A 26742-nucleotide genomic window follows, 5' to 3' on the forward strand; every position below is an offset into this window, starting at 1 on the left:
CAATAAGGAACCACTGTCATAGATTGAATGGTTTATGTTACTCAAAATTCATATATAGAAGTCCTAACCTCCAATGTGATGGCATTTGGGGTTGGGGCCTTTAGGAGGTAATTAGGTGAGATGAGTTCATGAGGGTGGGGCCCCATGATGACAGTAGTGTCCTTACAGGAGAGGAAGAGAGACCAGAGCTCTCCCTCTTGCTTTCTCTGCCATGTGAGGACACAGTGTGAAGGTGGACGCCTATAAGCCAGAAAGAGAGTTCTCTCACCAGGAACCAAATATGCCAGAACCTTACTCTTGGACTTTCTATGCTTCCAGAACAGTGAGAAATAAGTGCCTGGTGTTTAAACCCACCCATTCTGTGGTATTTTGTTATGGCAGCCTGAGCAAACATAACCGTGTCATTATATAGCTCACACATCTATATGTGATTTGTTAGCATTTAATAAATGTTTGCGAATTGTCTTCTGGTTCTCATTCATCTGGGCCATTTATTTCCATGAATATCTTTCTTCCCTGGAAACTTGTTGTATTCTTTTCAGTTTGCTCCTGGTTCCCCAGCAACTAAATGGAAATATTTCACCCTGTGTACAACACTCTGCTAAATGCTATGGAATATATCAACCTTACCTCAAAAAAGCTTTATGGTCCCCTTGGAAATGGAAGATAAGCACATATAATGGTAAAATAAATCTGACTAATTATCACACAGAAAAGATTCTAAGACAGGCCCAATAAGGGCCAAGGAGGTAACCTTTGTGAGTGAAGCATGCTACATTAAATTTTTTATGGCTTTTTTAAAAAAGTATATTTATTTATTTTTAGAGAGAGAGAAACAAAGCACACAAGTAGGGGAGGGGTAGAGAGAGAGGGAGAGAGAGAGAATCCCAAGCAGGCTCTGCACTGCCAGCACAGTGTCCGATGTGAGGCTCAAACTCACAAACCACGAGACTATGACCTGAGCTGAAGCCAAAAGCTGGACGCTTAACCAACTCAGCCACCCAGGTGCCCCTACATTAATTTATATAAAGAAATATGCTCTCACCAATTTTTCTTCAACAAAAAGCCCCTCTGGCTAATTTTAAATTTTGGCCATTAGGACAGAAACATGGTTATAAGTAATGTTTCACTTGTCTTTTACTTCTACTGTAAGAAGAACAATAGCAAAAAGGCGAGGGTAAGAATCACGTGCTTCCTAGCCTCATTGGCAGAAGGACAGGCTGCAGCGGCAGAGGTTGTGGCAAACTTCAGAGCATGGCCTCTTCTAAAGAAGGTGCTGCTCAGCCCCAGCTATTCACTGCAGTTAGAGAATGTCTGGAGTGGCTCAATCTTCCTTTTCTTTTTAATGAGACACAGAAAAAAATGGATTTTTATGTAAAATCCATGTAGTTTTAATCACTGGATCTTAATTTTAAACATTTAAACACACTGTTTTAAGCAAATACGTGTATGGCCGATGTCTACTAAAGGCTTTCACGTTACAGCTCCCATGGTGTTTTGGAAAATCAGAGAAAGACAAACAGCTTGCAGTGTGGAACTCTGCACAGAAAAGAGGTCTGGAGAAGATTGCGACTGGGATACACCTACAACTTATTTCTGTTTTTTCTGACCTCTCTCTCTGTTGTCTTTACCCAGAGTGCAGTAACAGTGATCCCGTTTTTGAACCTTTATGTTGACCTCATCAGAGCACCATCTTGCTGCAGACACCCAAATCTCTGATTCCGCTTTTAATTGCCCACTTTCAAATGATATGCCAACCTAAACTGAAGCACACTTTTACTTTCCATGCCCAGATGTGGTCTCACTCTCCCCACCTACTGCCTGTCCCTCCAGAGTTTTTCCAGGCCACCAGGGAAGGTACCACGTGGTCAATGCTCTAGTCTCACAATGTGGGAGGCAATTCTAATTTTTCTCGTCTATCTCCTCCAACTCCAACCACATGACTACATCACATTAATGATTTTTTTTAATGTTTATTTATTTTTGAGAGAGTGAGACAGAAACAGAGCAAGAGCTGGAGAGGGCAGAGAGAAAGGGAGACACAGAATCCGAAGCAGGCTCCAGGCTCCTAGCTGTCAGCACAGAGCCCTGATATGGGGATTGAACCCACGGACCTCTAGATCATGACCTGAGCCAAAGTCGGAACTCAACCGACTGAGCCACACAGGCGCCCCGACATTAATGATTTCTTTGGAATGATTTTGAACAACCCCTTATTGAGGGTCATGAAACTTAAATAATCGTCCTTAAAGACTGTTTCCACTTTATTGAGTTCTTTGCTTCACTCAAGTAAATTCCTGCCATCCTCTGCATGCAACACGTTCCCTTCTACTTTTGTCTTCTGCTGATAACAAAAAAGAGTCTCTTGAATATCTCTTCCCAATTTCCACTAATCCCCTTTCTTCATCCACATTAAAACTATCATACCAGACTGAACCCTGATTTGTTCTTCCTTTTGTCATGATCATGTAGGATTTGTGCCAAGAAATATGTTGCATTGTAAGGATTTCTAGATTTTTGTTTTGTTTTAGTAAAAGAAATGGAAAGACAAAAAATAATTATCATAGAAGAGTTCAAGTAAATATGTGTTTTGTTTTATCACAGACTTCATGGAATTTGGGATTCATGAAAGCTATGGAACACTTGTTACAAATCAAGCAAGCCACTGTGCTAAATGCTTGACATTTATCATCCCATTTGATCTCAAGTCCCTGATAAAATAGGCACTATTCTTAGTCCTGACTGACAGATGGGAAAAACTGAGGCTTAGTAGGTTAAGACTTAGCTCAGGTCACAGAGCTGGTGAGTAGTGCAGTAAAGCCTCAAGGCCCAGGCTGCTGGTCCAAGGCAAAGAACTAAGCCCTACTCTACATGGCTTCCCTGAGTCACAAGAGCTGCCTGTACCGAGTGAAGTCTGCTGCTAACAGGCTGATATTTTTTTTTATTAAAATTTTTTTTTTACATTTTAATTTGTTTTGGAGAGACAGAGCACAAGTGCGGGGAGGGGTAGAGAGAGAATGAGACATAGAATCTGAAGCAGGCTTCAGGAGCTCAGAGGAGCTCAGCACAGAGCCTGATGCGGGGTTCGAACTCACAAAGTGTGAGATCATGACCTGAGCAGAAGTCGGACGCTTAACCAACTGAGCCACCCAGGCATCCTCTAACAGGCTGATATTAAGATTAATGCAATGAATGACTGATAAAATGTCCACTAACATAAGGTTAAAAGAAAGGAAGCCCATAATTGTTTCACATACTTTTGCATATAGGCAAAACAGAACTCATAATTAAACACCAGAGTGCAACCTTAGATCCCAGCTTTCAGGACACTGTGTGTCAATCATGTCAAAGGTAGAAAAAGTGCCTGCTAAACCTATTCTAACTCTCCAAAGGAAGTCAAATAAAATGCACTTTTAGGGAAGTCCGTTTGTTTTCTTATTATTTATTTCTATTAAAGAGACTGGCTCTCCCCTCAACACTCAGTTCTCCAAGGACCTTTTTTGGGCATGCAAGGCTGCCTGACTCCTTCTCACTCATGTCACCAATGCTCACTTCTGCCTTTGGTCCCTCCCTAATGAATCAGACAGGAAACGTGCAGGGAGAAGGACTCGTTGCTTTCCCCTTTTTAAACTGTAAGACTGTTTAAAATCCATTCTGATTTAGTGTTGTCCTGGTTATATGCTAAGTCTCAGAGTTTTCTATGGGATTAAGTAGGGAAACTGCATTTCAACTTTAGAAAGAAAAACAAATGCAAAAAACAAACAAACAAACAAACAAACAACCCAAGCAACTGAAGGCTGGATGATTTCCCAAGTCCTCCCTAGAACAGAAAAGCAAAATAATGCCTGATCTGGCCCTGGCAGCTACTGTACTTAGCTCTAAAAAATCCCAAGAAGGGACCTGGGAAATCATTTATTCAAACTTTTGGCCACTGCGTCCTTTGTTTAAAAGATATCTTAGGAGAAAAACATAACAAATGCAGCAGATTAAAGTGCAGCTACTTTGATGGAGAGAGTGATGGACTTGGAGTCCTGCCCAGTGTCAACCCCCTTCCCCCTCTGCCTCCCAAGAAAAACCTCGAAGGGGATCAGAGGAGCAGCCACTGGCTTTCAAACTTGTTTTGGCCACAACTCACTGCAAAAACACATTTTATTAAGTGACTCGTACAGGTGCATCTGAACACACACACAGCTGAGACAAAACTTCCATGACACAATACTCTTATCACTACCTGTGTCATCTGACATGCTTCTTTCTGATCTCATCTCTTCCATTTAAGAAACATGATTTCCAGTCCACTAGATGCTGTCTCTGCACGTTAAGGGAGTTGAAAAACACTGCATTCAATGACAACCTTAGAAATAATTCTATAGATTAGAAAATTTTGCTCTTGTATGCATTTCCCGTCTCTGAGGAACCAATGGGGAAAAAGTGCAGTAAGAAGTGGCAAGCGGAGGCTCTAACATTGGGATGCAGGGCTAATTCACTTGATCCAAGAAGGGCAGATTCCCTTTGTAGGGAGTTGGGAATGCTGACCTACAGTGATGGCTGGTCTTTTTTCTCATGACACATCATGGGACAAGGCCACAGAGATTTCCACCACACGGACCAGAAAAGCAGGGAAAGTCAGAAGCTAGGCAACAAGAAAAAGGAGGAGAGACAGCGAGTCTGTGTTTGAGTCTCTGCTTCCAGTTTATGGCCAAGGCTCAGTTTTTTTTTTAATTTATTTTTAATGTTTATTTTATTTTTGACCCAGAGACAGAGCATGAGCAGGAGAAGGGCAGAGAGGGAGGGAGACACAGAATCCAAAGCAGGCTCCAGGCTCTGAGCTGTCAGTACAGAGCCCGACACAGGGCTTGAACCCACAAACCATGAGACCGTGACCTGAGCTGAAGTTGGACGCTTAACCAACTGAGCCACCCAGGCTTCCCAGTCAAGGCTCACTTTTATTTTTGTCCTTGAGTCTATAAAACATCCGATATCTTGTAATTTACCATTTTATTTTTAAAAGAAGTAGAGAGGAAAAGAAATCACAGCACAGTCATGACAGTTTGAAAATAAGTTGTCATTAATATACATAAAATCTATTAATGCTACAAAATCATCACCAACACAAGAAAAAAACCCATCCCTTTAGAAGAACAACACAGAAGATATTTCTGGTGGATTTGAAAAAAGCGAAAGAGAATGCGAACATGTATTTGTGGAAAGAATTCCCAACATCTACTCCTTTTCCACCCTTAGGATTGTTGACTGACTAGGCCAATACAGTGGGAGCCACAGAATTCAAAGGTTTGACTGAACTTTCTTCACTAACTTGAAAGATCCATTTCAAATACTATTTATTTAAATGTGTGTCCTTTTTCATTTTTCATTGTAGCAAGAGGCTGCAGGAAATACACTTAAAAAAAAAACAACCATCTAGACATGGTAAACTTATAACAAGGTAAACTTATAACAAGGAAGGCTTCAGACATATGTATTTCCACACCAAATCACAAAATGGGCTTTTATAAATTTCTTTCTACAAAAATAAATAAGAGAAAGTAATAAAAAAAGATAAAGCCCTCATACAGAATTGCAGCAATTATATCCCCACAGCTACACTATAACCCAAAACTTTGCAAACGCTTTGATTATTGAACCATGGCTGAAGTGAATAATTTGCTTTTCACTAAGAAAACAAGCACATTCATTCTCACCACAATGGAGAGAGGCAGTTTTAATTAAACCTTATCAAAAGATGAATAAAGAATAAACTCAATACCCATTCCACAGAACTCTATTTTCGTCTGTTTAGTTTAAGCTTGCCATGTTCGTGCAATAATTATCCACTGTCCAAGGAATGCTGCAGTTGTGTTAATGTTGGTAAAGATTTAATTAGCTCAATTATCTGGAGAGTATTGAAGTGAGGCTCAGCACAGTACAAATTTCTTCAGGCTTTATACATACCTCTGATCAAAATACATGAAACTGAAATCTAAGTGAACAAAAGACTCTTACTTCTACAGTTCTACTATTGAAACAGTTCCATACTTCATAATTTTATTACTCCAACTGAAAAAAAAAAAAAAGAACCCTCAGTATAAGTCTTTAGAAGTACAACTCATAAGTAAAGGCTTATCTTGCGTGTGTGGGTGTGTGTGTGTGTGTGCACAGTTAACTTCCTAATCTGTAAATATGTTCTTAGGAAGTTAATTAAATTTGTCTTGTAGATAAATATTAATACCAAAGTCCAGTCCTTTTAAAAACTTTTTATCTTTCCACTGTAGCCTACATATATTACGCTTTTCCCAGAAAATGAAGCATTTAAAAAGTATTGAAAGTGTGGTAACACAGACAACTGTTTCAATCTGTCAGACACCAGGGACAGACAGTAGGGTTCATTTCAGAAAACAGATTGGCCCCCAGCGGCCTGACCTTCCTGGTGGGAAAGAGAACACAGTGCTGTGCTTGACAAGCTCAGCAACAAAGAGGTATATTCAGGTCCCCCCCCCCCCCCCCCCCCCCCCGCAATTCAGACACGCTTCTCACAGGGAAAAATGCAAAGCAGGAGAAAGAAATGCACCACTTTCAGCAAAGCAGAGTTTACTTAGTTCGGAGACAAGGATCTCAACAATAACAAAAAATAACGTACTTAGGAAAGTAGCAAGCACTGTTTTATCCACTCATCTATAACTTCAGAATGCTCTAATCTGGCCATTGCCAATGTCTTAACATCCAACCTCACCTGTAATCCACACTCACTGGCATTATAACATCAGTGAAAACCCGAACAGATGATTATCCTGATAAAAGCTTTCTTAATAACTTTACCAATGAAGAGGGCATAACTTTTCTCTCAGAAGCTGGCTCATGCTAATTTCAAAGTAAGCTTTCTCTTTGTTTGTACATGTTACAGGTTTTGCCTTTATTTTGAAACTTAAATGAACATTTCCTTGTGTTGTAGACCCTCAAACAGATTTTTCATTGCTTTTTTTAATTTTGAATTTGTATAGGGTCTTCTATGCTTCTTCCTTCTCCAAAGGAGTCAAAATCCAGCAGAAGTGTCAACAACAATAAAAAAATTGATAAAGTAATATTTTTAATAAAAAAAGTCTCAGGCTAAATTAGTTGCTGTATATTAATACATAGTTTTCCCCTAACCTCCAAGGTCAAGTTTTATTGAATATCCTGCTTAGTCAGCTAACAAGCCATGTTTAGTTTGTATGTTTTGAATTCTATATGTGGAGATATATACATATATATACACACACACATATATATGTATACATATATATGTATACACACACACATATATATACATATATATGTATACACACACATACATACACACATATATATGTATACACACATGTATACGCCTATATATATGTAAGATAAATTTAAAAGGCACTCACAACTGACCACATTATCCTTATAAACAAGTACATTGCTGTTTTTTTAAGCTTAGATTCTGTGTTTTAGTACATACTTTCCTTAACTGTAAGCATTATGAGCACTTAGGCTCAAACCAACTAGCGTAATTGAAACAAGTCTTGATTTCTGACCCATAAATATCATGCTGATTTATCACATAAACAGGCATTGCAAATACACACTCCTCACTATGAACATGTGGACTATTAGAAAAACTTAACGCTGAAGATCAGACCATTGTATATATGGACTGTATAAGTCCATCACAGTTTATAAAAGAAGGCATAGTTTTGACGATTGGACACACACCACAATCATAAGCTCATGCTGCCGAGTAAAAGATAAGGTTTGTCAGGTGGTGAGAAAACTTTCTGCTTGGTAGTCCAAATAATATGCCTCAACTTTAGATTTAAACACTTCAGTCTCAGAAAATTCTGTGAGGAAATGGGGCAAAAAAATGATTCATGGCAATCAAAACTTGTCTTTTTTTTGTCTGCCATGCTTTTCTGAACCATCTTTTTTTGGGGGATTATGTTAAGGAGTTCTTTGAGCTGGCAAAGAAAGACACAAGTATGGGTTGGTTTTACCTTGTTTTCTAGCCTGCAAACACTTTTACGGTATGACTCACTCAGTGTGGCTCGAAAGACATCCTTGGAGCTTCAGAGTATTTTGTACAAGAACAAAGGGGGCTTGGGTTCAGTTTGCAACACGAGTCATTTTTACCACACAAATTCCCTTCTTTTGTGCTGGCAAAGGGGGGATACTTTGAGCCCTTCGGGTTTAGAAGATCTTCAAACAGACAATAGTGTGCAAACAACCCTCAAGAACATAACTTTACTAGAACAACCTCAAGGCTGAGACCAAGGCTTTGAGAAAGGCCCCTTCAGATTTCCTTCTGCTCTCTACCCGAACAAAGCCTGCCTGACAATACTGAAATCTCCTTCTTTCTTTGGATTAAACCCCCTTTGCAGGAAAAGTATGCAAATGCCATCCGTGGCTCCCTTGTCTGAGGCTACTCTCCCCCAGCTATCTTTGCTCTGTCTGGCTTCCCCAGCAGACCATCAACAGCCTGACGCAGACCAGCCTCCCAATTCACATCCTTCACAGCTCAGACAGTCTGCTCCCTGGGCCTGCCACTGCCTCTAAAAGGGGCTCATTTAGTCGTAATTAACTATTCCCTGCATATTTCCTAAGGTATGGTAATTGTGCTAAAAGCCAACAAGTGAGGCATTCATTCTAGTTCTCATTTAAATCTTTTTCCCCCCTCAGCAGTCTCCCTCCCTCTGCCTTCTTTCCACCCCACTCGGCCACCCTCTCTCCACTCGCCACACACATACACTTTTCTCTTTTCACCCCTCCCAGGGAATATTTCAAGTCAAGTGATGGAATGAAGGTAGAAATCAGAAACTATAGGAAAACAGACAGTTCAAAAAGCAAAGCTTACTGAGTGGTGAAGCACCGCATGGGAAGTCACAAAGAAAGTGAGAAAGAAGTAAAAATGAAACAAATTGTTTAGTTGACACACATATATAAAATGTATAAATATAAAAATATATGTAGTGTATAGATACGATATAAAAATTCTACAAACACATTTTTCTTCCCCTATATATTTTCTTCTCAAAGTTTATTTTCACCCTGTATTACAGATAAAAGGTATAAAAAAAAGGTAATGATTTTGTCTCCCCTGCCTTTCTTCTTTATCCTTAAGCTGTAGACAAGATAGAGATAAGGTCAACCAAGCAATTTCTGACCTCTTGCAAGCATTTCAGGTCCTGGCAAGTGGGCAGTGGACCACTGAACATTGTATTATGTTTTTGCAGGCAGACCAACATTATCATGATCAGGAGAAATTTGGGGGATGAGGTGAGGTGGTAAATTATTTGCCTTGAAGACTCTCTATCAGCCATGAGCTGTTGACTTTTGTTAAATGGATTTAACTGGAAAACAGCCATGGCTTCCCTACAATATCTCCATCCTCTCAAGACACAAAACAATGTTGTGCAATTAGTTTTGGCATAAAGAAGGAGGTAATGTTTCATTAAAAAAAGACTCAAAAAGCAGGCTTTTGAAAAATTTATTCAGATATGCAATAAGTGCAGAATCTGGCATTCAAAATTTTTATTCTGATGTGAATACTTTAGCTCTTCTATTTGCTTTGGCTAAATTATGTTTCCATGCTGTTCCTTAATCATCTGGACACTGCTATTTCTAGTGTTAATTTACCAACATTTCTTAAGAGTAATAGAAAATACTTTAAATGTTAAATTATTAAATGCTCTGTTGTTATAAATGAGTTTATTTGGCTTGGCATTTGACTCTTCATCAGATACTACTATCTATAGAGGAAAGTCCAGTAATGAGAGAACGTCAAAGAAGTTGGAGCCATTCAAGATGGCTCCGAGGTTGGAATTATAGTGAGAACTTACCATGGCTATAAGCTGTAAATTAACTAACTTTCTTAGTTAGGCAATAACATTTATAAATCCATTTTTCTCTGCTAAACCATGAATATGCCAGTTTAATGTATTTCTGTTGTCATTTTTCCTCACACATAAGTATTACATATAAGCAGCATATTCTACTTTTTTTACATTATCATATGTATTTCTCCATGTTTATTACCTTTATGACTATAATTTTTAAGATATTTATAATATCCCATCTAGTTTGGTATACTTTACTCACTAATTTCCTTTAAAAATATTTAAGCGGTCAATTCTAAATAATTTATGTTTACTCTGTCTTATGTTAGTTGTTTTGACATTTTTTTTTCTTTGTCATCAGTGTCACCATGATCAAAAATGTTACTGAGTTACTAAATACTAGGGATTGAGGAAGGCACCTATTGGGATGAGCACTGGGTGTTGTATGAAAACCAATGTGACAGTAAGTTTCATTTAAAAAAATGTATTTCCTCATATTTATAAAAAAAAGAAGTTGGTTAGACACACTTTAATATTTTCAAATACTTAACCATTTATTTGGATTTAGGCAAAAATGGGCAGGAGAAGTCATGTTTCCTCTTATTGGAACTTAAAACTCATAAACATCAGTTTGAATATATTCATGAAAACAGCTGCTGAGTGTGAACCACATTACAAGTAAGACCATGATGACACTAAATTCTTAAACATTTCTTTCAGTTTTGAAAATTGCCTTTTTTTTTAATTGAAATATAGTTGATAGGCAATATTAGATTAGTTTCAGGTATACAATATAGCAATTCCATAAATATATATTATAAACATATATAATATACATAAATACATGTATATAGTTATACACATATATTTATGAAATGCTCACCTTGATAAGTATAGTTACCATCTGTCACCATACAAAATTATTAAAATACTAAAAAAAAAACTATGTTAAATTTTTATCCCTGGAAAACCAGTTATCTCACTTTTTAGTTTCTGCATTTCCCTTAAATGGAGTTAGTGTATCAATACTGAGATTCTACATATTCACAAAACTTAAATTAAGGGAGTCATTATTCATTTTACAAAAAGATATGTAAACAAAGAAGGCATATTGTTTCAACTAAAATAATTCCTGCATAACTTTCCAAGGAGTATATTATGTACATGTTGGATATGTTGAATCATACCTATAGTAGATTCACAACATTTTAGGGCTCAACGATGAATAGGTTTTCAGTCAAAAAGAAGGTTAAGTATTGGTGTAATTTCTAATAGTCTAATTTTATGTTAGATGTCAATGTGAATGGAATTTCATGCATTTTCTTTACTTATTTTCAAAACATGATTTACCATAATAAGAAGTTCAAAGAAAAGAAAAAAAAATACTACATCCTTTTCAAGTTGTTATATGATCCTTCAAGGATCTTCCCAGCTTTAAGATGTTTTGATTCTTCTGTGTCTGACCAGGAAGTCGTATATATTTCCCCGTGGGCAATCACATTAAAATCCAAACTCTTTAGCATCATTCCAGACCCTTCACAATCCAGTTTCAAATCTCATTTTCAGTCTCGTCCCTTCTCACTCCTCCTATCCACGCTCTTTAGCTTTACCAGACCATTACTTATGATGCTACACTTTGTGCCATGGCTTTGCTCTCAGTGTTTCCTCTGCATGAAAACACACTTCTCCTCCTTCATGCCCACGAAAAATATAATTCCTCCTTTGGCTCAAAATCTCTTCCTTTGTGAGACCATTCCAAGCTCTTCTGGCAGAATTAATTTTTACCTCATTTGTCCCCTCACGTAGCTTCACATAAATATCTACCATAGCCTTTATCATCCTGAAATATAATGTTCCTATATGTGTTTCTGAACTGTGAGGATCTTGAAACTAGAAACTCATTCACTACTTCCTAGCACCAACAGAATGGCTACTCAAAAAATATTTGCTATAAGACAGGAGATTATGGTATGGTGCGTTAGTTGGAATATTCACTAATTCAGTCAACATTTTAAAAATATTTAATGAAACTATTTAATAAGAGATGCTTAAATACAGAGAACAAACTGAGGGTTGATGGGGGGAAGGGAGAAGGGAAAATGGGTGATGGGCATTGAAGAGGGCACTTGTTGGGATGAGCACTGGATGTTGTATGTAAGCGATGAATCATGGGAATCTAGCTCCCAAACCAGGAGCACCCTGTAAACACTGTATGTTAGCTAATTTGACAATAAATTATGTAAAAAAAAAATTAATGAGCATAAACTACATGCCACACTAAGAAATGGAGATAAAATTGTGAAATGAGGATAAAATGTAAACAGATTCCTATATTGTGAGATTTAGATTCTAGTGGGGGAAGGCAGACAAATCACAGGAGACTTCAGTACAGAGGGGCTGAAACTTCGGCCTTATTCCCAACATATCTAAAGTACCTATACATTTATTCATGTTCACGAAATATGTTTCACTCTCTGTCAGACGTGTTGCTGAATTCTATCACTGATCATGAGTCAGAGGCTGGAACATTTCTGAATTCTTAACTCAGACACTGTCCTGTTAGTGACTCCTCTCCTCCATTTCTACCCATTTTCAATTAGAAGGTCTGAGCCTTGAGAGTAATTTTCCCCCTCTCTCCTGATTCTGACATAAGGCAGCTCTGTTCTCAGTTCAGTAACTCATCTTGAGTTTCTTCCATTTGATTGAGAACTTGTCCCAGACTTCCTGCTTCTCTGACTTTACTTTCTGAGGGTCACATTGGCTTTAAAACCTTACCTATCTTAACCTAGTGATCGAGGTCAATGTGACTGGTGATAAGGCTGGTGATAAGTACATGTGGCTACCATGTACTTCCTAACATGATGTGAGGAGAAGAGCCCTTCATCTGGGTGGTACTCTTCCCTGAAATCCATCACTGCGAGAAAACATCATGAGGGACATTCTACAAAATACCTGAAAAGTACAAAGTACTCTTCAAAACTATCAAGGTCATCAAAAACAAGAGAATATTGAGAAACTGTCACAGACCACATGAGAGTAAAGAGACATGATGATTAAATGCAATGTACTACCTGGATGGGAATCTGAACAGAAGGACAGGAATATGAAAACAGGTGAGCTACAAATACAGTTAAAACTTAGTTCATAGTATGGTACTGGCCTTAATTTCTTAAGCTCATAAATGTACCATGGTTATAAAGGTTGTTAATATTAGAAGTTGGGTGAAGGGTATAGCTTTCTGCACTGGCTTTACAACTCTTTTGTAAATCTAAAAATATTTCAAAATACAGAGCTAAAAAAATACAACCATAATCTTACCACTACTCATGCTGAGTAGTTACTTTTAATTCTGAACCCCCCCAAATGCACGCAGATTTCCAGAAGTTACCCTCATAGTAGTGGGCAGGGAAAGACCTGAGTCCATTCTTGTGGAAGAAGTTGAATTTACATTGAGTATGATCAGGGTACGGTACTGAAAGTCCTCCTAAGTCCTATAAACAAGCTATGTAAAATGGCTTGATGCTTTAGTATCATTTTGTCAGAACCTCTCCATGCAAGGTCAAAACTAATGCACACAGGGGTGCCTGGGTGGCTAGTCAGTTAGGCATCCGACTTCAGCTCAGGTCATGATCTTGAGGCTCCCAAGTTTGAGCCCTGCATCAGGCTCTGCGCTGAGAGCTCAGAGTCTGGAGCCTGCTTCGAATTCTGTGTCTCCCTCTCTCTTTGACCCTCCCCTGCTCATGCTCTGTCTCTCTCTCACTCAAAAATAAACAAAAATATTTAAAACAACAACAACAAAAAACTAATGCATATGAAAAAGGGAAATTTACAGTCCAAAAAGCTAATATATAGAAAAATTCTCTTAAGATTTAAATTTGGCCTACTGGGGCACCCAAGTGGCTCAGTCAGTTAAGCATCCAACTCCTGGTTTCTTTTTTTCTTTTTTTTTTTTTAATATGGAGTTTATTGTCAATTTGGTTTCCATACAACACCCAGTGCTCATCCCAACAGGTGCCCTCCTCAATGCCCATCACCCACCCTCCCCTCCCTCCAGCCCCCCATCAACCCACAGTTTATTCTCAATTTTTAAGAGTCTCTGATGGTTTGGCTCTCTCCCTAACTTTTTTTTTTCCCTTCCCCTCTCACATGGTCTTCTGTTAAGTTTCTCAGGATCCACATAAGAGTCAAAACATATGGTATCATTCTCTGTACGACTTATTTCACTTAGCATAACACTCTCCAGTTCCATCTATGTTGCTACAAATGGCCATATTTCATTCTTTCTCATTGCCAAGTAGTATTCCACTGTGTATATAAACCAGTTTCTTTATCTATTCATCAGTTAATGGACATTTAGGCTCTTTCCATAATTTGGCTATTGTTGAAAGTGCTGCTATAAACATTGGGGTACAAGTGCCCCTATGCATCACCACTCCTGTATCTCTTATGTAAATTCCTAGCAGTGCTATTGCTGGGTCATAGGGTAGATCTAGTTTTAATTTTTTGAAGAACCTCCACACTGTTTTCCATAGTGGCTGCACCAGTTTGCATTCCCACCAACAGTACAAGAGGCTTCCCGTTTCTCCACATCCTCTCCAGCATCTATAGTCTCCTGATTTGTTCATTTTAGCCACTCTGACTGGCGTGAGGTGGTATCAGTGGGGTTTTGATTTGTATTTCCCTGATGAGGAACGACGTTGAGCATCTTTTCATGTGCCTGTTGGCCATCTGGATGTCTTCTTTAGAGAAGTGTCTATTCATGTTTTCTGCCCATTTCTTCACTGGATTATTTGCTCCTTTGTGGGTGTGGAGTTCGGTGAGTTCTTTATCGATTTTGGATACTAGCCCTTTGTCTGATATGTCATTTGCAAATATATCTTCCCATTCCATCGGTTGCCTTTTAGTTTTGTTGATTGCTTCTTTTGCTGTGCAGAAGCTTTTTAACTTGATGAGGTCCCAACAGTTCATTATTGCTTTTAATTCCCTTGCCTTTGGAGATGTGTTAAGTACGAAATTGCTGCGGCTGAGGTCACAGAGGCTTTTTCCTGCTTTCTCCTCTAGGGTTTTGATGGTTTCCTGTCTCACATTCAGGTCCTTCATCCATTTTGAATTTATCTTTGTGAATGGTGTAAGAAAGTGGTCTAGTTTCATTCTTCTGCATGTTGCTGTCCAGTTCTCCCAGCACCATTTGTTAAAGAGACTGTCTTTTTTCCATTGGATTCTTTCCTTCTTTGTCAAAGATTAGTTGGCCTACATTTGTGGGTCCAATTCTGGAGTCTCTATTCTATTCCATTGGTCTATGTGTCTGTTTTTGTGCCAATACCATGCTGTCTTGATGATTACAGCTTTGTAGTAGAGGCTAAAGTCTGGGATTGTGATGTCTCCTGCTTTGGTCTTCTTCAAAATTACTTTGGCTATTCGGGGTCTTTTGTGGTTCCATACAAATTTTAGGATTGCTCGTTCTAGCTTCGAGAAGAATGCTGGTGCAATTTTGATTGGGATTGCATTGAATGTGTAGATAGCTTTGGGTAGTATTGACATTTTAACAATATTTATTCTTCCAATCCATGAGCACGGAATGTTTTTCCATTTCTTTGTATCTTCTTTAATTTCCTTCATAAGTTTTCTATAGTTTTCAGCATACAGATCTTTTACATCTTTGGTTAGGTTTATTCCTAGGTATTTTATGCTTCTTGGTGCAATTGTGAATGGGATCAGTTTCTTTATTTGTCTTTCTGTTGCTTCATTATTAGTGTATAAGAATGCAAATGATTTCTGTACATTAATTTTGTATCCTGCGACTTTGCTGAATTCATGTGTCAGTTCTAGCAGACTTCTGGTGGAGTTTATCGGGTTTTCCATGTATAATATCACGTCATCTGCAAAAAGTGAAAGCTTGACTTCATCTTTGCCAATTTTGATGCCTCTGACTTCCTTTTGTTTTCAACTCCTGGTTTCAGCTCAGGTCATGATCTTGTGGTTCATGGGTTCGAGCCCTACACTGCACTCTGAGCTGACAATGTGGGAGTCTACTTGGGATGCTCTCTCTCTCCCTCTCTCCTATTTGTGCTCTCTCTCTCAAAATAAATACATTAAAAAAAAAATTGAGGTAAGATGGCCGAACAGCATGGAAGTTTTTTGTGTGTCTTGCATCCATGAAATACAGCCAGACCAACACTAAACCATCCTACACACATAGAAAACTAATTGGAGGATTAACACAACAATCTGCACCACCTGAACCACAGAAATCAGCAGGTACGTGGTGCGGAGAGGTGAATGTTGGGAGAGAAAAGCCGGCAGCGGGCAGGGAGCCGCTTTTGCAGGTGGAGAGAGGACAGAGACTGCGGGGTGGGGGGAGGGAGGAGAATACGGGAAAAACACCCCTCCCCAAAAGCAGCTGGAGAGAAAGTGGAAAATTGGAAACAGCCACAGAGACTAAACTAAAAATGGAGAAAGGAGAAAGGAGAGGGTTTAAATTCCATTAAGACTGCAAACAAGGGGAGCACAAAGTCTCCAACTCCGCAGCTCGATACCTGATGGTGCTCTGGTGGGAAGGGCAAATCCCCAGGAACAGAGTGGGGTCCGGGAGGTTCTCGGGCCACATGGGGAAAAGCAGTTCCACTGGTGGAAGGACATTTGGTGGAGACTGTTGAAGCCACCTGGTCCCAGCAGACCCCAGAAAATGGGGGTGCTGGTGCTGGAACAAGGTCATTCAGGGTGAAGCCTGGTGCCAGATGTGTGCTGTAATTTTCCATAACCCCTGAGGTGCTGCTGCTACACTATCTCCCAATCTTTTTCTGTGGTGGGCTGGCACCTGGCTGCAGTCTCAGGGCACCGGCACAGCACGGACCCGCAAGTGCTCCTGGGTGCAGCTGGCATTCGGCCATTGCTCTGTGAGACCCTCCCACAGAGGGGTGGAACAGGTCAAGGCTCAGTCCTTCAGAAGTAAGGGGCCGGGGAAAACAGCCACATCTGAGACAAAACTTGGAACAGAGATACTGCCTGGGGCTTGGTCACGGACAGTGAAGAAGCGGAGAGTGGACTGGACGAAAGCTGAAGACAGAGGATGGGTGCACGATTGCTGATCGGGGAGGACAGAGTTCTGATACTAGAGACAGGGTAGCTGGGTGACGCCATTTTCACTGCTCCCATGCATGCACATACGCACCTACGAACTCCACAACACTCTACCCCAGTAGGCTAGCAGCGCCATCTAGTGGAGAATGGAGCCGTTACGCTGAGCCCCGCCCAACTGGGCCAACCTTGCTCTTAAAGAACACAAGTCCCACAGCCTACTTAGTTTATAGACTATAAAGCACTTCATAGTCTGACTTCTATGGGAAAACAAAGTAATTTCAGTCCTATTTCAAGCTGTTAGCAGGTCCATCTATTCATCTTTTTTTCTTTTTCATTTCTTTTTCTTGAATACAGAAAGAGAAAAAAATCATTTTTGTTTTCAATTTTTATTGAAAATATTTTCCTTTATTTTTACTATTTTTTTGTGTAAATTTTTTCATATTCTATTTTACTTCCATCATTTTATTTTAGTCTAGTTCAGTGTATTCACTTTTTCCAAATTTCAAATGGTTTCCTTTTTTTCCTCTTTTCTCCTTTTCGTTTCTTTTCTTTTTCTTGAATGCAGAAAGGAAAAACTTCATTTTTATTTTCAATATTTATTAAAAATTTTTAAAAATTTTTTACTATATTTTTTGCTTTTATGTAAATTTTTCAAATTCTATTTCACTTCCAACATTTTAGTCTACTACAGTGTATTCACTTTTCAAAATTTTCAAATGACTTTTTCTTTTCTCTTTTTTCTTTTTTATTTCTTTTCTTTTTCTTGAATACAGAAAGAGAAAAAATTCATTTTTATTTTTAATTTTTATGAAAAATATTTTCCTTTAATTTTTTTCTACTATATTTTTTACTTTTGTGTAATTTTTTTCAAATTCTATTTTACTCCCATCATCTCATTTTAGTCTACTTCAGTGTATTCATTTTTTCAAATTCTCAAACGATTTCCTTCCCCCCCTTTTTTTCTCTAATCTGTCAAACCACTTTCAACACCCAGAGCAAAACACACCTAGGATCTAGCATCATATTAGATTTTGTGTGTGTGTGTGTATGTGTGATTAATTTTTTAATTTTAACATTTTTTTATTTTAATTTTTTTTAATTTTAATTTTTCTACCTCATTAATTCCTTTTCTCCCTTCAAAATGACAAAATGAAGGAATTCATCCCAAAAGAAAGAGCATGAATAAACGACAGCCAAGGATTTAACTAACACAGATACAAGCAAGATGTCTGAACCATAATTTAGAATCATGATAATTAGAATACTAGCTAGCATCAAAAATAGATTAGAATCTCTTTCTGCAGAGATAAAACAAGTAAAAGCTAGTCAGAATGAAATTAAAAATGCTATAACTGAGCTGCAATCACAGATGGATGAAGCGGTGGCAAGGATGAATGAGGCAGAACAGAGAATCAGTGATATAGAGGACAAACTTATAGAGAATAATGAAGCAGAAAAAAAGAGGGAGATTAAGGTAAAAGAGCACGATTTAAGAATTAGAGAAATCGGTGACTCATTAAAAAGGAACAACATCAGAATCATAGGGGTCCCAGAAGAGGAAGAGAGAGATATAGGGGTAGAAGGGTTATGTGAGCAAATCATAGCGGAAAACTTTCCTAACCTGGAGAAAGACACAAACATCAAAATCCAGGCAGCACAGAGGACCCCCATTAGATTAAACAAAAACTGACCATCAGCAAGGCATATCATAGTCAAATTCACAAAATACTCAGGCAAGGAAAGAATCATGAGAGCAGCAAGGGGAAAAAAGTCCCTAACCTACAAGGGAAGACAGAGCAGGTTTGCAGCAGACCTAGCCACAGAAACTTGGCAGGCCAGGAAGGAGTGGCAGGATATAGTCAACGTGCTGAATCAGAAAAATATGCAGCCAAGAATTCTTTACCCAGCAAGGCTGTCATTCAAAATAGAAAGAGAGATAAAAAGTTTCTCAGACAAACAAAAATTAAAGGACTTTGTGACCACTAAACCAGTCCTGCAAGAAATTTTAAGGGGGACTCTCTGAGGGGAGAAAAGATGGGGAAAAAATATACATATGTATATGTATATGTATATGTATATGTATATGTAAATACCAAAAGCAACAAAGATTAGAAAAGACCAGAGAACACCACCAGACACTCCAACTCTACAAGCACCATACTGGCAATAAATTCATATCTTTCAGTACTTACTCTAAACATCATTGGACTCGATCCTCTAATCAAAAGACATAGGGTAACAGAATGGATAAGAAAACAAGATCCATCTATATGCGGTTTACAAGAGACCCACTTTAGACCTAAAAATACCTTCAGATTGAAAATAAGGGGATGGAGAACCATCTATAATGTTAATGGTCAACAAAAGAAAGCCAGAGTAGCCATACTTATATCAGACAATCTAGACTTTAAAATAAAGACTGTATCAAGAGATGCGGAAGGGCATTATATCATAATCAAGGGGTCTATCTGCCTAGAAGACCTAACAATTGTAAACATTTATGTGCCAAATGTGAGAGCACCCAGATATATGAATCAATTCATCACAAACATAAAGACATTCATTGATAGTAATACCATAATAGTAGGAGAGACTTCAACACCCCACTCACAGCAATGGACAGATCATCTAATAAAAAAATCAACAAGGAAACTATGGCTTTGAATGACACACTGGACCAGATGGACTTAACAGATATATTCAGAACATTTCATCCTAAAGCAGCACAATATACATTCTTCTCCAGTGCACATGGAACATTCTCCGGAATAGACCATATATACTGGGACACAAATCAGCCCTAAGTAAGTACAAAAAGATCGAGATCATACCATGCATATTTTCAGACCACAATGCTATGAAAGTCAAAATCAATCACAAGAAAAAATTTGGAAAGGTAACAAATACTTGGAGACTGAAGAACATCCTACTAAAGAATGAATGGGCTAACCAACAAGTTAAAGAGGAAATTAAAAAGTATATGGAAGTCAATGAAAATGATAACGCCACAACCCAAAACCTCTGGGACACAGCAAAGGTGGTCATAAGAGGAGAGTATATAGCAATCCAGGCCTTCCTAAAGAAGGAAGAAAGAGCTCAGATACACAACCTAACCTTACGCCTTAAGGAGCTGGAAAAGGAACAGCAAATAAAACCCCAAACCAGCAGAAGACAGGAAATAAAGATTAGAGCAGAAACTAATGCTACCAAAACCAAAAAAACAGTAGAACAGATCAATGAAACCAGAGGCTGGTTCTTTGAAAGAATTAACAAAATTGATAAACCACTAGCCAGTTTGATCAAAAAGAAAAAGGAAAGGACCCAAATAAATAAAATCAAGAATGGAAGAGGAGAGATCACAATTAACACAGCAGAAATAAAAAAAATAATAAGAGAATATTATGAGGAACTATATGCCAATGAAATGGGCAATCTGGAAGACATGGACAAATTCCTAGAAACATATACACTACAAAAACTGAAACAGGAAGAAACAGAAAATTTGAACAGACCCATAACTAGTAAAGAAATCGAATTAGTAATCAAAAATCTGCCAAAAAAGAAGAGTCCAGGGCCAGATGGCTTTCCAGGGGAATTCTAGCAAACATTTAAGGAAGAGTTAACACCTATTCTCTTGAAGGTGTTCCAAAAATAGAAATGGAAGGAAAACTTCCAACCTCTTTCTATGAAGCCAGCATTACCTTGATTCCAAAACCAGACAGAGACCCCACTGAAAAGAACTATAGACCAATTTCTCGGATGAACATGGATGCAAAAATCCTCAACAAGATATTAGCCAACTGGATCCAACAATAAGGTTAAAAAAATTATTCACCACGACCAAGTGGGATTTATACCTGGGATGCGGGGCTGATTCAATATCTGCAAAACAATTAACGTGATTCATCACATCAATAAAAGAAAGGACCAGAACCATATGATCCTCTCAATAGATGCAAAGAAAGCATTTGACAAAATACAGCATCCTTTCTTGATAAAAACCCTCAAGAAAGTAGGGATAGAAGGAGCATACCTTGAGATCATGAAAGCCATGTATGAATGACCCAATGCTAATATCCTCAATGGTGAAAAACTGAGAGCTTGCCTCCTAAGGTCAGGAACAAGACAGGGATGTCCACTCTCGCCACTATAATTCAACATAGTATTAGAAGTCTTAGCCTCTGCAATGAGACAACACAAAGAAATAAAAGGCATCCAAATCGGCCAGGAGGAGGTCAAACTTTCACTCTTCGCAGATGACATGATACTCTATATGGAAAACCCAAAAGATTCCACCAAATAAGTGCTAGAATTGATTCATGAATTCAGCAAAGTTGCAGGATATAAAATCAATGCACAGAAATCAGTTGCATTCCTATACACCAATAATGAAGCGACGGAAAGAGAAATCAAGGAATCGATCCTATTTATAGTTGCACAAAAATCCATAAGATACCTAGGAATAAATCTAACCAAAGAGGTAAAAAATCTATACACTGAAAACTATAGAAAGCTTATGAAAGAAATTGAAGAAGACATAAAAAAATGGAAAAAGATTCCATGCTCCTGGATAGGAAGAACAAATGTTAAAATGTGGATACTACCCAATGCAATCTACATATTTAATGCAATCCCTAATAAAATAACACCAGCATTCTTCACACGGCTAGAACAAACAATCCTAAAATTTGTATGGAACCAGAAAAGACCCCGAATAGCCAAAGCAATCTTGAAAAAGAAAACCAAAGCAGGAGGCATCAACAATCCCAGACTTCAAGCTATACTACAAAACTGTAATCATCAAGACAGTATGGTACTGGCCCAAGAACAGACACTCAGATCAATGAAACGGAATAGAGAACCCGGAAATGGACCCACAAACATATGGCCAACTAATCTTTGACAAAGCAGCAAAGAATATCCAATGGAATAAAGACAGTCTCTTCAGCAAGTCGTGCTGGGAAAACTGGACAGCGACATGCAGAAGAATGAACCTGGACCACTTTCTTACACCAGACACAAAAATAAACTCAAAATGGATGAAAGACCTAAATGTAAGACAGGAAGCCATCAAAATCCTTGAGGAGAAAGCAGGCAAAAACCTCTCTGATCTTGGCCGCAGCAACTTCTTACTCAACACGTCTCTGGAGGCAAGAGAAACAAAAGCAAAAATGAGCTACTGGGACCTCATCAAATATAAAAAGCTTCTGCACAGCAAAGGAAACAATCAGCAAAACCAAAAGGCAACTGACAGAATGGGAGAAGATATTTGCAAATGACATATCAGATAAAGGGTTAGTATCAAAAATCTATAAAGAACTTATCAAACTCAATACCCAAAAAACAAATAATCCAGTGAAGAAATGGGCAAAAGACATAAATAGACACTTCTGCAAAGAAGATATCCAGATGGCTAACCAACACATGAAAAAATGCTCAACATCACTCATCATCAGGGAAATAGAAATCAAAACCACAATGAGATACCACCTTAAACCTGTCAGAACGGCTAACATTAACAATTCAGACAACAACAGATGTTGGCGAGGATGCAGAGAAAGAGGATCTGTTTTGCATTGTTGGTGGGAATGCAAGCTGGTGCAGCCACTCTGGAAAACAGTATGGAGTTTCCTCAAAAAATTAAAAATAGAACTACCCTACGACCCAGCAATTTCACTACTAGGTGTTTATTCAAAGGATATAGGTATGCTGTTTTGAAGGGACACATGCACCCCCATGTTTATAGCAGCACTATCAAGAAGAGCCAAAGTATGGATAGAACCCAAGTGTCCATCGATGGATGAATGGATAAAGAAGATGTGGTATATACATACAATGGAGTGTTACTCCGGCAATCAAAAAGAACGAAATCTTGCCATTTGCAACTATGTGGATGGAACTGGATGGTATTATGCTACGTGAAATTAGTTAGAGAAAGACAAAAATCCTATGACTTCACTCATATGAGGACTTTAAGAGACAAAACAGATGAACATAAGGGAAGGGAAACAAAAATAATATAAAAACAGGGAGGGGGACAAAACAGAAGAGACTCATAAATATGGAGAACAAACTGAGGGTTACAGGAGGGATTGTGGGAGGGGGGATTGGCTAAATGGGTAAGGGGCACTAAGGAATCTACTCCTGAAATCATTGTTGCACTATATGCTAACTAATTTGGATATAAATTTTAAAGAATAAAAAATAAAACAAGATAAAAAAATTTAAAAAACCACAAGAATTGGCTTACTAATCGCCAAGGGTATAGTAAATGGTACTCTGCTATGATTTTCAAATGGTGTCTGTGTGAACACAAGAATAAGAATTTGTACCCATTGTAAATTGAAAAACTGTGATATTTAATTAGATGGTTAGACTGGGATAATTTTATAATGAAAGAAAACTTCCCCAAATAGTAATTTATTCAAAGGGGAAAAATATTACCAACATAACTGGCATGTTAGAGTTAATGAATAGCACTGCTGATATAGAGTATTGACTTTCACATATTTTGGCCTTAAAGGACATTTTACACTCTTAAAAAGTATAGAGGACCCCCCATAATCTTTTGTTTATATGCTTTATAGCCTTTGATATTTACCATATTTCATATTTGATATTAAAATTGATAATTTAAAATATTAATTTATTAATACATTAAAAACAGATTACATGTTAACATGAATTTTTTTTTAATAAAAATAACTATACTTTCCAAACAGAAAAGTGAGGGGATGGCACTACTTTACAATAATGCAGATTTTTAAAAAATGTCTAGCTGAATATAAAACAGTTGGATTCTCATAACTGCTTCTGGATTTCATCTGTCCTATGATATGTTGTTTTGGTTGAAGCAACTGAAGAAAACATGGGCTCTCACAGATACATAGTTGGAAAAGAAAAAAAAGTATTTAATAGCCCCTTCAGATAATCTTAGATATATACTCTTTTATACTACAACAAAACTCAACAAGTGGTAATTTCTTAAGGGTCAGTTGCATTGGGAAATCTGAAATGGTATCAATGAATTCTTTGTATTCTGTTATTTTAAAATCTGCTGGTTTATTTCATACTTCCAGTGAATATTTTTTCCATGTAATGACTTTCTAAAATCATGCATTGGTAATTTGGAAAATACTGATGCAATGAGTTATACAGGTTTTTCAAACAATGACCTACTTCCCGATGCAATATAAAAACATCACATTTGTGTAATCACCACCTACCTCACTTGAGAAGTGTTTGGGAAATTGTCAAGCTCACAGGAGTATATAAAGTTGTCTATAGTTTCCCCAAATTCTAATTTTCTATTGAAAGCTTTAATTTTATCACTGACAGCATTTGCTGTCAGTGGTTTTCTTTGGGTGACAGACTCACTTTTTTTTCATTTTTGAGAAGATGTCTGCCAGGAAAAAAAAAAAACAGCTAGTAAACCTTGCAACTCAAACACCTGCACCAGAGCTTTTCCTTGAGATAGTCACAGTAATTAGATATACAAATATGGCTTACACAAACTTCCCAGTTAGTCACACAGAATATTAAGAAGACATTTACTCAAAGGGAGAGGTTTACAAAAATTAGTAATTTTCAGGTCTTCATAAAGAACATTATTAAGCAAATCTGCCTCTGGAAAACAATTATGTAGTGGTAACAACAACAACCACAACAAAATATCACACCATGATTCATGCTGAGGAGCCAGGAGTTTTACTTACCATTGCTTTTGCACCACTACTGAAAATGTCAACACAGTGCAAAAGGCAAAGGACATCTTAGCTTTCTTATGAAAATAATTTTGACCCCCATGGAGCCCCTGGGGATTCCCCCGAGTCTACAGCCCACACGTTGAGAACTGCTGATACAGAGGACAGTTATGAGGATACCATTTCTTTTCTTCGGAACCAAGGGACCTTATAGGAGGGGAACCCACACATCTGAAGGTGAAACTTTTAACAATGAGATCACTCAATCTTAAAGAAAACATTCAACAAAGGGGATGACAAACATAAGAACGTCAGTATCATACTATTTCAGTTAATGGAGAGAAGATTCATTGAGAAGAACGTAGAACAGTGGAGATTGTACAAAGTCTGTGAAAGCAGAGCCCACTATGGAAGGCCAAGTTGAGGGCAGGGAATAGAGAAGAGGGTGGGAAATGAGATCAGGTGCACAGAAATACCACTATGCACCCCTGGGTCTGCACGGCCTGACATCTCTGGCTTGCCCATCTTGAGAGGGAAGGGCATCTGAGTTGAAAAGCTAGTCTGAACACTGGGAAATCCACTTGTAGACGACCAGTCTCAATTCTCTTCTTAAAATAATTCTTTGACAGTCCTTTCTCTCAAAGTAGTTGATTTATTCATTTTTTTCTAACACATCTGTCAGTTATTAACAAATTGAGTTACTGTGGCAGAATAAAAAAATCTTAACTTTAGGTGAACCATTTCAAATAGTATTTCATTTTTTTTCCCCCAAAGGCCAGCTTCTGGACCACACAATGAAACTCCCAAATGAGGGGATGAGTGGATTCACAGTGATGTTTAAATTTTTACATTTGACAAAACTAATGCAGTATATCTTGACAGCTATATTCAGTAGCTTAATGCTAAGCTTTTTATGCTGAATACAGAACAGAATGAATTTTCCACCAGTGTTTTGACTAGGAGGTTTTAAGATTCCTAGTCACTTAAGACAGCAGTCTGAGGCTGCTTGATAAAAACAAGCACTGGCTATTTCATAACTGCCTCATAAAAGGTCTCAATATTTAAGAGAAAAGAGAAACTCAGGGCAGAGACATTTTGAAAATATATATTTTAACCAAAATCTGGATGCTAAGCAAACATCCTTTAGTAAACACCCAGAAAGAGTTGCAGCTGTGGTATTTGTGACTTAAAATAACAAGATGAAGATCTCCAAGTAAAATATAAATGATATCGTAAAAGTTTCTTATCAAAAGAAAATACATTTTCTGATGGAATTTATGTAGAGGGACGCTTTACACTGAAGTCCATTTAATACACTGTAGAAAAACTGGAACCTTTAAATTTGGAGTTCAGTTTGAATACATGCTAGGCATTATTCTTTTCTGTTTTGCTACTACATTCTCTTTTTACAAACTACAGATTAATTTTTCCTGTAAGGACACCTTTTTGGGTTTAGTTTTGTCTGTGACTACGACTACTGTAAGTTGTTGGCTTTATGGCAGAATATCAAATTCTAGATGAACTGACAAGTAGGCAGTAATGAAATAGGAGAGCTTCCCCTTTAAAAAAAATTACAACTTTAACATTATGCCAAAATATAATACAGTCCTATTCTAAAATATATATACATATTTTCATATGGATTAGATCTACATGTCCCAAAGGGCACATGCTCTCTTCTACAAATGAGATGGAGGAGAATCGAGAGCCCTGGTTTGATTTGTGCAGCCTAGCAAACCACTGAAGATAAACACCAGCCCTGTTATAATTCAGTATGCAACTGAGCTAGTCTTCCACACCAGCCGAGGAAAAAAAAAATCCTTCTTCTTTTCTCAAGTTGCCCATTTCTATCCGTTTCTGTCGAATTGCCACAATTGCCCAAGATAAAACATTTGAGAGTATGTCAGCTTTAATTAATGTAACATGACCTGATCATTTCCACAGTTAAGAATAAAGAAGTTTGCATTCTTTAAATCCAAACCTCAACTTGGAGATTATGCTAAGTTGCTTCATTCATAGTCCATACTTCTCTGCTCATGTCAGGAGGACAGCATTTGTCCCCTCTAGTGATAAACAAATTATACATGAAATCAATTCCACTTCACAATCATTTT

General features: G+C 37.8%; 1 protein-coding gene across 7 annotated transcripts in view; it reads right to left on the minus strand.

The window, feature by feature from the left end:
* CDK14 (cyclin dependent kinase 14) overlaps nt 1–26742 on the minus strand; it is a 599181-nt gene that overhangs the window by 57828 nt on the left and 514611 nt on the right. Inside the window, exon 15 of one of the 7 annotated variants that reach the window (XM_027071855.2) lies at nt 5767–6057. The exons of the other annotated variants lie outside the window; for them this stretch is intronic. The gene's annotated coding sequence lies outside the window, so the exon portion shown is untranslated. Of the gene's footprint in view, nt 1–5766; nt 6058–26742 lie in introns of those variants that run through there. 7 annotated transcript variants of the gene reach the window in all.

Source organism: Acinonyx jubatus, chromosome A2 (genome assembly GCF_027475565.1).
Source record: "Acinonyx jubatus isolate Ajub_Pintada_27869175 chromosome A2, VMU_Ajub_asm_v1.0, whole genome shotgun sequence".
Classification (NCBI taxonomy): Eukaryota; Metazoa; Chordata; class Mammalia; order Carnivora; family Felidae; genus Acinonyx; species Acinonyx jubatus.